Below are 13,728 nucleotides of genomic sequence, written 5' to 3' on the forward strand. Positions count from 1 at the left end.
TAAAAAATACAAAACAGAAATAAAAAATAATTTGCAACTACTCCCATCTCCGTAACTTTCCCTCCCAGAATCACATAGTTTGAGTTGGATGACTATATATGTGCTGAAATAAATAAATCTTTAATATGAGAATTTAGTGTCTTATCTGATTATATTATACATTGAGTTGATTTGATCCCACTGCTTTTTAGTAACAATTTTCAAATTTTGTACTGCATATTTATTTTAGTTTTGCTTGTTAGTTGCAATATAGACTTCCACAACTGATTTGTTCTTTCAGCTCAGTTTAAGAGTTATTATTTAACTCTGCTGATTAGCTTGGTAGCAACTGAAACCTAATTTGTTCAGGGATTACTTTTGATATTTGTGGAACCTATACAAAGAAAATACTAGGTTGTAGGTTTGATTATATTAGTAAATTGTTTTCTACCAGAGGTCTATATAATTATATTATCTTTTGAAACCATTTTTAACGTTTTTGTAGAAATCAAATTAAAAGTTTAATATTTGGACTTTCTGGTCCTGATTGCAATGCTGCCTTCGAAATTGCATAATTGTCAAATAATGTATTTGAAAGAATTAAGTAAAAGTAGTTACAGGAAAATGAAAGAAAAAGATGAAATTAAATTATTCATGTAATGTTTGAAGTATGCTTGAATGTCCTGTTTCTGAAACAAGTGGCAGGTTATTTTAAAACAATCATGAAGTGTTTTATTTTATTTATTTAATCTATACTATATGTCGCCCATCTCACTATCAAGTGACTGTATACAATGTACTTTTTTATATATATATTGGACACCTGTACCAGAGCACATGTATATATTGGACATCACAGGCTTGTGATTCCTGGAGCAGTGATATATGATTTCCGAAAACTGACTATAATACATTTTTTTTTCAATTTTGGGCAGGGAAAAAATTAAAATCAAAATTAAAATGTTATCCCTAAAATAGACACTCAAAACTCCTTAAAATGACAACACCACAGCCTTGCCTACTTGGTAGCCCTTAATCCTGCCTGCATTTAGCATGGTCTTGAATTGCCATCACTCTTGTAAATAATATTCAATAAGAGTTACGTATTATCACCATGCTATTAGATTGACTTGAAAAAAATAATTGAAATGATTTGGACTTGTCTTACTACTGGTTAGACATTTTTAGGATTTTCAGCTTGTTTTAGTAGTAGTTGCTGCCTGTTAAGGACACTTGACTATATTTCTTAGCTCTATCAAGTAAATGGCACTGAACTGACACTTAATTCATCATTGTGGGTTATTGATACATTCTGCTTATTAGCATCTTTTCGTTTTATAACAGGCAAAAACAAGTTATTTTCCTGAAATATGGGAGTACTATCACAATTCTCAGTCAACTTTGGGGGAAAAATAATTGCATCTTATCTAGAGACTCTTAAACTATATACCACTAAAATGCTCATTGTCATAACTTTTACCTGGGTAAAACGGTGCATCATAAGGCAACAATTTTTGAACCAGATACAGGAAATGGGCTAATATATAGAGAGTAACCAAAATCTGGGATCCATGACTCTTGAATGAATGTAATTTGGGGACGTTGTGGCTGTTTCAGTACTACTGACTTCTGTTGGGTTGCTGCTGCAGTTATTTGATCTTCATTTTAAATATTCTGTGCAGTTTTCCAGTGAATCTCACAATCTCTCTCTCTCATTCACTCTGTAATGATGAATTGATTCAGCATGTGGCTCTTAAAGAAGCAATAACTTTAAGGTGCATGAAGAAAGGTCTGGATATTTTTTATTGATTTATGTGTTTGTTCTCTGCTGACAAACATGCATGTGTATCTATATCCCATCTTTGTTCAAAAACTCAAGGCAATACATAAGAGTTCTATATTATTATTTTTCTCCACAACCTTGTGAAGTAAGTTGGGCTGAAATTCATTTAATGAGCAGCCGTGGCTACAGATAGAATATAAACTGGATCTCTCTGATGTCAATCAAATACATTAGTCTCTACACCGGGTGTCAGCAACCTGTGGCTCTGCAACCGCATGTGGATCTTTGGGACCTCTGCTGTGGCTCCCTGTCAGGTGATCCCACCACTGGCTGGCCCCACTCCTTGCCCCCTCTCCCAGTCACTCCTTGCCTGGCCTAAGAAGGTAAGGGAGATGACGGGATGGAGAAGCAGCTGGGGCAGAGACAGAGAGATACAGAGAGAGGAGGAGAGAGAGAGACAGAGAGGGGGGGAAGAGGGGAGAGAGAGATCAAAAGAGTTTTGTGGTTCCTGGTGTTTTTTAACAACTGGCTCTGCCCTAATGACCGGCTGGATAGGCGTGGCTAGGGAGGTCATGTGACTGGTGGAAATGAGTGACGTCGAGTTGGCCACGCACACCCAGGTTTTGTTGCTCCAGGTCTTTTCTGTGGGAAACAGGTCCAAATGGCTCTTTTCAGTGTTTAAGGTTGAAGACCCCTGCTGTACACCGTGTGCACAATTATTAGGCAAGTGAGTATTTTGACCATGTTATCTTTTGTATGCATATTTTCCACCTCCAAGCTGTATAAACTTGAACGCTTAGTGGATATAAGCAGGTCAGGTGATGTGTATTTGCGTAATCAGGGAGGGTGTGGCCTAAGGCAGGGGTCACCAACCTTTCAGACCTCAGGGACCACTAAATTCATAATTTTAAATCCTGCGGACCACTAATATGATCTGACTAATGGGTAGGCGTGGCTAGGTGGTCATGTGACTTGGGTGGGCATGGCCAACTCGATACCACTCATGTCAAGGGGCACCAGGCCAGCCTCTACAACCTCTACTCCTCCCCTGCCAGCCATTCCTCCCCTGCCTGCCTGGGCTCCTTAGGGCCCCAACAGGAAGCAGTTGTTGGAGCTAAGCAGCCACCACGAGAAAGAGTTGGCAAAACAGCTCAGTTCAAATTGGAACTGAACAAGAAGGAGGCTCAGCAGAAGCATCTCACTGAGGACTAGGAGCTGTGGGAGTTCAAGGCCAGGTACAGGCACCCGGAGGCTCAGTGGGCTGAGATGGTCAGCCAGTTCCAGGCAATGGTGCAGTCCCACTGGAACAAGGCCCTCTGGCTCTTTGTCACCAGTGGTGACAAGCCTCCAGCCTTCGCCCAAAGCCCTGCACCAGGAGGCTGAAGCAGACCCCAAGTTGGAATTTCTGCCTCCCTCCGACCCACACAAAAAGACCCTGAAGGGGGAGACTCTGCAGCAACACAAATGTTCATTGCATGTATCCAGCGCACGGGTTGTAGTTTGAGGACCCCTGATTTAGTGCAATATAAAAAATGCAAATATTTTTTCTGAGGACCACCAACATTTTCTCGCGGACCACCAGTGGTCAATGGACCACCAGTTGGTGACCACTGGCCTAAGGAGATTAACATCCTATATCAAGGTGTGCATAATTATTAGGCAGCTTCTTTTCCTCAGGCAAAATGGGCTAAAAAAGAGTTTTAACTGACTCTGAAAAGAAAAATTGTAAAAGTTCTTTCAGGGGGATGCAGCACTTCTGAAATTGCTAAGATATTGGGGCGTGATCACAGAACACTTTGTTGCAAATAGTCCACTGAATAACTTCAATCCAGTACACATCTACTTTGAAATTTATTGTAGCTTTTTTTAGGTAGTAGAATTGTAACCTAAAGGAATTCACAAGTAAGTAAACATGACATGGAATTGGGATGCACAATAAAATGTATGATTTTTGATTACCACTTCATAAGGTGAGGACAAAGATGTAATGGGTGGAAGCTTATTAAAAAGAGATCCAACCTAGATACAAGGAGAAATTTTGTGACAGAACAATTAATCAATGAAATAGCTTGCCTCCCAGAGTTTTGGGTGCTTTATCACTGGAGATTTTCAAAAATAGATGGGAAACCATTTAACTGGGATGATGTAAGCTCTTGCCTTGAGCAGGGAGTTGGACTAGAAAACCTTCAAGGTCCCTTCCAGTCCTAGGATTCTATATTCTTAACTGAATTGATCCCATTGGTTGCAACAGGAATTGACTGACTGGTTTGTCACTGACATTGTGGGCTGAGAGAGAGAGACTGGTCCAAGGTCACCTAGTTGGCTTTCATGCCTAAAAAGGGACTAGAACTTAGAGTCTCCTGGTTTTTAGGCCATCATCTTAACCACTGAACCAAATTGCTTCTTCTGTGGCTTAATACAGTACTAAGCTAAAATTTATTCATAAAGTCTGTCTGTATTTATTTAGCAAATTTATTTCCTGCTCACTCCTAATTGGCTTTAGGCAGCCTAAAGCATAGTTATATAAATACTAAAAACTATATATGAGTGGTGTGGTGACCTAGTGGTGAAGACATTTGCCTCCCACTCAGAAAGTTGAGAGTTTGATCCTAAGTAGTGGTAGTTGTTTGTGGAGTGCACAGAGAAAATATCTGCTGTGAACTCCACATAGGCATCAGGAAGGGCATCTGACCAGTAAATGCTCAGTTCCATTTAGTCTCCCCAACTCTATCCCAAGGGATTACAGAACCATAAAAAACCCTAAAAACGATGTGTAAACATTAAAAGGTCTGCAGCATAATGTCCCCGAAGTCTTCTATTAAATTATAATGAGGAGGATAGTCTTAATTCCAGCACCAGTTTTCTGCCCAATGAAGATCTCGTATCAAAAAACTTTTACAAATTGTAAAATTTGTAAAATTGAATTTTACAAATTCAGAAAGCAAGCAGACCGGAAAAACTTACAAATTGCCCAGTTGAATATCTAAGAAAAGATAAATATTGCCCATTTTTGTAGAAATTCATCATCATCTGGATTCTGTTCTTTTCATCCTTTTGGTTTTCTGCTAGTGTTGTTCTGTGCAGTAAAAATGCAAAACAATTAACTGAGGCATAAAACTAGTTGATAATCTATTGGGTCAGGAATAGGAGGAAAGGTGTGTCTATTTCAGCTCTGTATTTGTTCAGTGTGTTTGAATTACAATAGCCTGATCCGATCTGATAAGTTTTTCACAAAACGGAAAAGAGGAAGAAAGTGCTGGAACTCAGAATCTGAAGGAACATAGCTTTTGCTCCACTCTCTTTGCACCCTACTGAGCTTCTGCATTGGGAGGGTGTGGTCATTCTGCACTGTCGTCTTCAGATGGCAGTTGTATCTGCTGTTTGCTGTTTTGCCCTACCTCTTCTGTTTACTCAGACATACTCTGTCTGGTAGTGCTTCAGCTGACTGCTCGTTGTTGGCACTGCTGAAGCTGTCTCTGGGTTTGGGTCTTCGTTGTTGGTCCCCTGCTCTGATTCCAAATCTGAGCCCACTATGAGCAAACTAGCACATGAATTCGCCTCTGCCATATGCATTAATAGTATTAACTTGCACCTTCATCTTTTTAAATGATTACTAATAAGTCTATCAAATTTTGCCTGAAAATATCTTGCGATACCAATAGCATAAAACGAGTGTTTTATATTTTCTGCCGATATTTAGTGCTTTTCTAGATTTAATACAGGTCAGATCTGGTAGCCTTGATTAATGAGGTTTCATTTCAAAACTGGTTCACTGTAATTATAGATTCCATTGCTTCAATAATTGACATATGTCTCCACAACCAAATATGGAGCAAACGAAGAGTATCTCAACCCAATCCAATTAATATGTTCTTGGTAGTAAAATTGTTTTAACTATTTAACTATTAAATGCATGCTTTATAGTAAGTTTCACTGAATTGAACATTAACTACAAAATGCCATCAGAAACGGGTTGAATAGATCTAGCCCTATTTCACTTGAAAGATATGACTCTTGAAGAAACACACAGACTTGAGTTACATAAAAAAGACTTTGAATGTCAGTGCTAACTAGCAAACATTCAATGAAAATGTAAAAGGAAATGAAGCAGTCTTTAACAACAATATTAATCAAAAGGGAATTCTCAGCTGAAGGCAAAACTTGTATAAATAATTTAAATATCATAGGTACACTCACAAATTGCTCTTTTATGATAATAGCATAATATGGATGCTAGCCCCATTGGAAGATACATTGAACTGGACTGCAAATTGTTTGCTGAAAGTGAAGAACTGCATTTGCTTAAGCTATTCTGAATTTTTGATGCAGTCATATAATGAAAATCTACAACTTAACTGCCACTGAAATTGCTTTAGGTATCATAGCCTCTGTTAAAATGTGATAAACATAAAAGACATGGGAATCTTAATGACTATAACATGCAATATTGGTTTGGGAAGGCAGCAATCTTCAGAAAAGTAAACAAAAAAAAAATAAAATAATTTTCAGAAAATAGGCTCATCTGCTAACCAATTTGGTGTAGTGGTTAAGACGTTGACCTAGAAACTAGGAGTCTGAGTTCTAGTCCTGCCTTAGACATGAAAAACCAGCTGGATAACTTTGAGCCAAATACTCTAAGCCTCACAGGGTTGTTGTGGGGAAAATAGGAAAAGGAGATAGTGTTAGGTATGTTTGCAGCCTTGAGTTACATATAAAGTAATAAAAATGGGATTTTTAAAAATCAAATACATAAAACCAGTAGTGCAAGATCTGTAGGAAGAAAGTATACACTGTATCATACAGATATGACAGAAGAAATAATCAGAAAAGATGCTTATCTTCGGATATGATTCCTGAACTGGCATGTTTGTTATATAAAACTTGTTTCTTTGGATTTTTTATTTATGCATTTATAAACAATTTGCCTCAAATGCATTTAAGAAATAAGTCATGTTTATAAGTAAGTAGAAAGTAACCATTAGAATATAAATCAGATACTATATACCAGTGATGGTTAGCCTTTTTGGCACTGAGTGCTGAAACTGGAGTGCACCTGCACGTGTGCCAGAGCACCAGAACCCAGAAGAGAGCAGCTGGCTGGTGCACATGTGCGCGGCGGCCAGCTGCTCTTCCGGGTTCCATTGCACATATGCATACCAGACCAGCTGGCTGGCGTGCATGCACACAACAGAACTTGGAAGAGCAGCTGGCGACAGTGCACATGCCCACAGAGAGGGCTCTGTGTGCCACCTCTGGCACGTGTGCCATAGGTTCGCCATCACGGTTATATACAGTCCTCTGGTGTAAAATGCAATATAATATAAAAATCTTACATCTTACTAATGTAAATGAAAAAGTATTATTCTCCAATAAATAATTTTAAATATAAAAGCTCTAAATTTAATTTTCTCTTTAATTTTTCTGGATACTTTCTTGATGGCATAAACCTTACCAATTTTTCCTTGTTACAAAAAGCCAAGCAGGAAGAAAAAAATAAAGAGCAACTTTTTTTTATCATGGATCAATATATTACAGCTTCATAACATGGGCTCAGATTGGGAGTGAAGATGTGTAAAGTATATCCTATCTATCCCACATAGAACAAAGTCATAGAACAACTAGAATTAATTCACTAATAAATGTCCTCTCTTCTTGTATACATGACTCTATAGAAGATGGTTAACAATTAAAACATCATAAGAACAATTAAAATGCAATCAATAATGAAAAACAAATAACATACAGCAACCAAGAATTGAATACCACACAGTCAATATAAAAAGTGGGCAGGCCTACATTATCAGTATTATTTTGACAACAAAGCCAATGTTTTAATGCCTTGTGACCTAAGCATGCTGCTTTTGACACATCTAATGGGAGAGTTACAACTGGGGAGAGATAGTCCTATAAGAACCCTAGTCTCAAATCGTGAAGGACTTTAAAGGTAACCACCAGCCCCTTGAATTGCATGGCAGCTAATGCAGCCATAAAGCAGAGGCATTATATGTCCTGAGAAACTAGCACCCAGAACTGCCTGAGCTGTTGCATTTTGCACCAGCTGAAGCTTCTGCATATTCTTTAAGGGTAGCCCCAATTTTTGGTCTTTGTTCAACAATTGATACAAGTGAAATATACAATACGGTATATACTGTAGCTTATACAGTACAGTACAAACTTAATAAGTATGTATAAACTTAATAAGTTTTAAGCAAAACTTGTAGATAGAATAATGACAGAAAAAAAAATACATGCAAAAAGACCCCCATGCAATGTCTATGTCAAATTGATCTCTTCTTAATACAATATTATATGAGATTTCAGATTAAGCCTAAAATTGCTGTGAGGTACACTTCTTAAAGAGTTCCTGAGGAAGATGATCTTTTATGTGTTAGTAATATATTACAGGTTAACTTCAAAATGCAGCATCGGTGGATGAGAGCAAATCAAATTTACGAAAAGGTTTAGTTGCATAGTTTTCCCTTTTATTTAGATGGAATGAAAGGCAGACAGAACTTTCAAATCTGAAACTACCAAAACAATAGTAATAACATTTCCGGAGTAGATTCTAAGTCCCTGCAATAACCAAGAGGGAAAAAATGCAAATAAAGGCTATCCAATCTCGGTTTTCATCCAGGCTTTCTCATATTATCAGCCAATCATATAGCTACGTGGGGAAAAGGTGGCTACCATGGTTACCACGTAAACAGTTTCCTGTTTCAACAGTAGCTGTTGAGGGAGTCAGGCTTTGTACCTAATTTGGATTTTAAAGCAGCAATCTAGTAGTGTAGACATTTGCTGAATCTTATTTCTCAGAGTGCTGGCATACTGGCAATAAGAGCTGCTGCTTATTTGACAGCTTCAGTGTTCTCTCTGCCATTGTGTTGGGAGACAAATAGTATATTCAGGACGTGGAAACAACTTGATCATGTCGGAAATGACTAATAACCAGGATAGCAAGACCAAGAGCATCATTATCAATAGGTAAGTACCATGGTATGGTTGAAGCAAAGGAATGGTTTTGAAGCAGGCTCAGTGGAGAGGAGGCTATCTCCAGTCATTTTGTGACAAGCTAATACAGGTTTTCCTAACATACTTTTCTACTGTTTTAGATATAATGTTCATCAAATCAGTTTGGACAAGTAGTTATGGCTTATAAGCATTGCAATCTATAGCAGTCAATGAGGACCGGTTTCTGCGAATATAGGATAAACATATTCCTGAAAACTCAAGTTGCCTCTATTAAGGCAAGAGACTTCAGCAATGGGACATGAGGGTGGGGAGAAGGCATGGTCTCTATAGAAACAGACATCTCCTTCTGCAGTTTAATTGTCTTCCTTAAGCATTTGGTAAAAATCCCCTCAATTAAAAACTGGAATGTAGGAGGTCATTCTGATTCTACTTTGTTTGTGTGAATTGATTCCATTTTTCATGTGGTTCTAAAAGTTTTCATTCTAAAGTAAAGAAAAATGTAGCTGGCTAGAGGATAAATACAGTGGTACCTTGGTGCTCATTGTTAATTGGTTCTGGGAGGTGTGATGAGTACCAAAAATGATGAGTACTAAACAATTTTTTCCTATGAGGAATAATATAGTGAGTCACAAGGCAACTGCCATCGACAAGTTCTGTCTTGTGTGTTGAGTACCAGGACAAAATTTACATGTCAAAATGCATTGAGTACCAAATTCAATGAGTTTCAAAGCAGTTGAGTACTAAGATACAACTATGTATAAATTGAAATATTCTCAAATTACCATATTTTTTGGAGGATAAGACGTACTTTCCCCCCCCAAAAAAAGTGGGTGAAAATTTCTGTGCATCTTATACAGCGACATGGTGGTGGCAAGCAGGCCACGCCAAACGGGCCATGGCGATGGTGAACGGTCAACGTCGACCGAGTGGCGTCGAATGGGCCCATCAAACGGGTTGTAGTAAACAGGCCGCAGCAGCAGGGAATGGGCCGTGCTGAATGGGCCATGGTGGCAGCAAACAAGTCACGCTGAACTGGTCACCACCACGGTGAATGGGCTGCACCGGTGGTGAATGGGCTGCGCTGGTGGCAAACGGGCTGCAGCGGCGGCAAATGGGTGGCACCGAACGGGCCAGAGCAAATGGGCCGCAGCAAACAGGCCAGATGAATACTGGATGGATGCTGGGAGGCAGAGACAGATTTTTTTTTCTTGTTTTCCTCCCCAAAAAAGGTAAGTGCATATTATAGTCCGGAGCGTCTTATACTCCGAAAAATACGGTAAATAATTTTAGTATCATTGCTAAATTAAGAATATTTAAGTTTTATTCTTAAATAACAATTGTGCTTATGAATTTATGATTAATGTTTTTTTTTACTTTATTTGAAGAGATTGCAAGTGGTTGAGAAAGGTTAATAGAGTATGTGTGTAGACAATTTATTCTGAACCCTTCCTAATAGCCATGCTAGAAAAGGGAAGGAAAGAAATGGAATTGGCTAGTCTCAAATTCACCTAATATTAAACCATAATGAATAAGACCTCTGTCTCCATATTGGGCTTTTTATCAATTATTTATTCTTTCAAAAACAATAAAAGTTCTTGCAGAAAAATTGTTCTTGGTCCTGCCATCATATATTGAGCATCTTTTCTGTTCTACCTTAATAGATTTTGGTGACTAAAAAAAGATGGAAAATATAATGTGGAAATACAAATTCTAAATCGAAAATATCGTGGCATTGAATTCATGTAAAATATATGTGTGGATGTCTGTGTCGATGCACATAAACACACTAATTCAGAAATAGAGGTAGAAGTATCTAAATCAGCCATGATACCCTTTCCTACCTTAGTCCTCTATATGAACACTGTAATTTATCCAGAGTTTACCCTGTGATATGCTCAAGTAAGAAAGGATATTTTTTAAAATTTAATTTACTTACATAACAGCTGGGTATAATAGATTGATATTTTCGCATTTCATGATGTTATTACCAAATTACAGCAATTAGCCATTAATTGAATTCACGAACATGTGTATCCACTAAAGCACAGATGCACAATGCCAAAAAGCTGTGAACACAAACTATCTACCATAATTCTACTTTTTCCTTTTTTCTTATGATATACAATTGTATAAAACCATACTATAGTAATAAGAGATATTAGGTATAACAATCTAAATTTCCATTTGCCCATGTTTGTCTATATTATAAAATTATTAGGGCACCCATAGAAATGCCCTTAACCACCTCAGTCTTGAACTATTCAAAACATGGAATTCAGATAACATGTTACTTTAGATAATGGAGGTTAAGATTTAAAAATTTAATAGTTTAAAATAACGGTCACTATACAGAATCCAGTTTTCACAGGTGAGACAATTCCTCTACAAGGATGTCCACTGAGGATGACAAACTAAAGAAAAACCTGAATGTGTGAACCTTTTCACCATTTGGGTTCACACATAGTTCTAAGCCACGTTTTGTTCAACTGTAGATTGTTCAACAAATCACAGTTGTTACGTTCATATATAACCTTATGCTATCTGGATTAATTCAGCTTGTCAACCAAAACGAAGCACCTCATATCTTAACTTTTACCATAGAATACTGTTTACTATAAAGACCTATAGCACACTTTACTAATCGGGTGTCCTTAAAATGTACTGAACCATAGTTTCCTATTTGTCACCAAGTATTCACAGTTATAGTCCAATAACACCTGGCTTGGTTAAGTAATGCTAAATTATAATATTGTTTTGAAAAATAAGTTACAGTAAATGTGTCAAATTTTAAGCGGCAAATTAATTTGAATCAACCTTGTAACTTCTAATCTGTATACTCTTCTATTTATCACCAGGAGCCTCACAAAAGAACAAAATGTATATAAGAAGTTACCATCAGCTTCATCATCTGGGAGACGATTGAGCTTCGCTAGTGCCATGCAAGGTAGTAAAATCGGTTCAATGGGTCGCAGAAGTATCGTGATCACTTCAGAACCAAAAATGGAAAAAGGTGCTTTACCAAGCAGCAAACCTGTTGTTCAGGTAATCAGGCACTATATGAATAATAAATATAGATCTAATTAACAGTTAAATCTAAGATAAGGGGCTATTAAAGATGCAAAAATGTTAGAAATATATTGGTTCATCACATAAATCAGCCAGATGTTCAGACTGGATATGGCATTTTTATCCACCTGTCGAATCCTTCCAAGAACCTGGGATAGGCAGATGTTGATGTTTGATGGTGTTAGAGGTAACGTTGCAGGATGTAAGCTGTTCTGAGCAAAGCTGCCTTTTGCAATTGGGCTAATAGTGAATTTGTCAATGCTTATGGTGTTCAGGTGATACTGCAGTTGTTTTATGATTGCATCCAAGATGACAGTACTATTGATACTACCTTTGCTTTCTTTTGCCACAAAAACATTATCATCATCATCATCATCATCATTATTATTTACTTTATTCACATTAAACATGAAACTCAGTCAACTGAACATTCAAAAATGCATCACAAATACAATTGACTGGTGTTAATGGTTGATACAGGTCACTGCCAGGGTCCTAGGTATCAACCAAGTACCTTCGTAAGATGTACGATGTTCCGAGTAGCACATTTTTTTGCAGTTCTGCTGGAAGCTGCAATTTCTTGATGTATTTTATAAAATTCTTGGACATGGTACCAAGTGCCCCGATGACAATGGGTATTATTATTATTATTATTATTATTATTATTATTATTATTATTATTATTATTATTATTATTATTTCAGATAACATAAATTAAAATCATTCTTCTTGAACAGTTCTATAAGTGAGAAACATGAGTGTTATTTTCCCTTGGTATCATTCCATCAAATTAAATGATAATTTATTTTAAATAATAATGCTAATTCAAGATAGTAACATTTTGCTGCATGATGTAACAAGTAAATGTGTCTGCATATTTGTGTCCCTTGAAATGAGCTATATTTTCTAACAATTAACCAGAGATCATTTAAAAAAGCAATAGGCAACAATACAACTGAATATGTAGTTTAAATATTAAGGCTGGAGACAATGGAACATCTTGCATAAAATACTCGATCAAACCAGTGGTGAAATCTAAAATTTGTTACTACCAGTTCTGTGGGCGTGGCTTGGTGGGGGGGTAATGTGACTGGGTGGGCGTGGCCATTTTTTAAAATTTTTAAAACCATTTTTTCTACAACCTCTTCGGCGAAGGGGTTGTAAAAAATGCTTTCAAAAGGCTCTGAGGATCCCAACTGAGTTGCCTGATCGGCAGAGACTTTAAAAAGCCTCTGCCGATCAGGCAACTCAGCTTGGATCGTCAGAGGCATTTAAAAGAAAAAAAGGGTTTTTTTCTTTTAAAAGCACTTGAAGATCCAGCTGAGCCGCGTGATCATCAGAGGCTTTTTTTTTTACTTTTAAAAGCATTTTTTGGCCAAAGAAGTTGTAGAAAAAATGCTTTTAAAAGTAAAAAAAAAAAAGCCTCTGATGATTGTGCCGCTCAGCTGCGCATGGGGGGGCAGGGATTTTTGCTACTGGTTCTCCGAACCACCCGCCTCCATTGCTACCGGATCGGGCGATCCGGTCCGAACCGGGAGCATTTCACCCCTGGATCAAACCCAATATCTGAGTTGCTTAGTTGCCTTCTAAACTGCAGATATAGTACATATTTTTAGTTTTAATTAAAAGTTAATTCTTGTATTGACATAAATCTGCCATTTAATTATGAGAGTTTATATATGGTACAACATTCACTGTAGACCCATTGAGAACTACTATAAAATTTTGTATTTTGTATCTTTTTTCACCAAGTCTATATTTTGTTTATCATCTAAAAAAAAGTCATCCAGCTGTTAATTATCTCTTTACAATTACTTTACAATCTGTTTTAGAATCTTCTGATCGCACAGCACAGCTGTGATTGTCGGAACCTTTTTTTTAATCTTTTAAAAGCATTTTTTTTACTACCGGCTCGGGCGAATAGGTAGTAA

Source organism: Pituophis catenifer, unplaced genomic scaffold (assembly GCF_029215685.1).
Source record: "Pituophis catenifer annectens isolate HBS135680 unplaced genomic scaffold, rPitCat1.0.hap2 SCAF_3, whole genome shotgun sequence".
NCBI classification, from domain to species: domain Eukaryota; kingdom Metazoa; phylum Chordata; class Lepidosauria; order Squamata; family Colubridae; genus Pituophis; species Pituophis catenifer.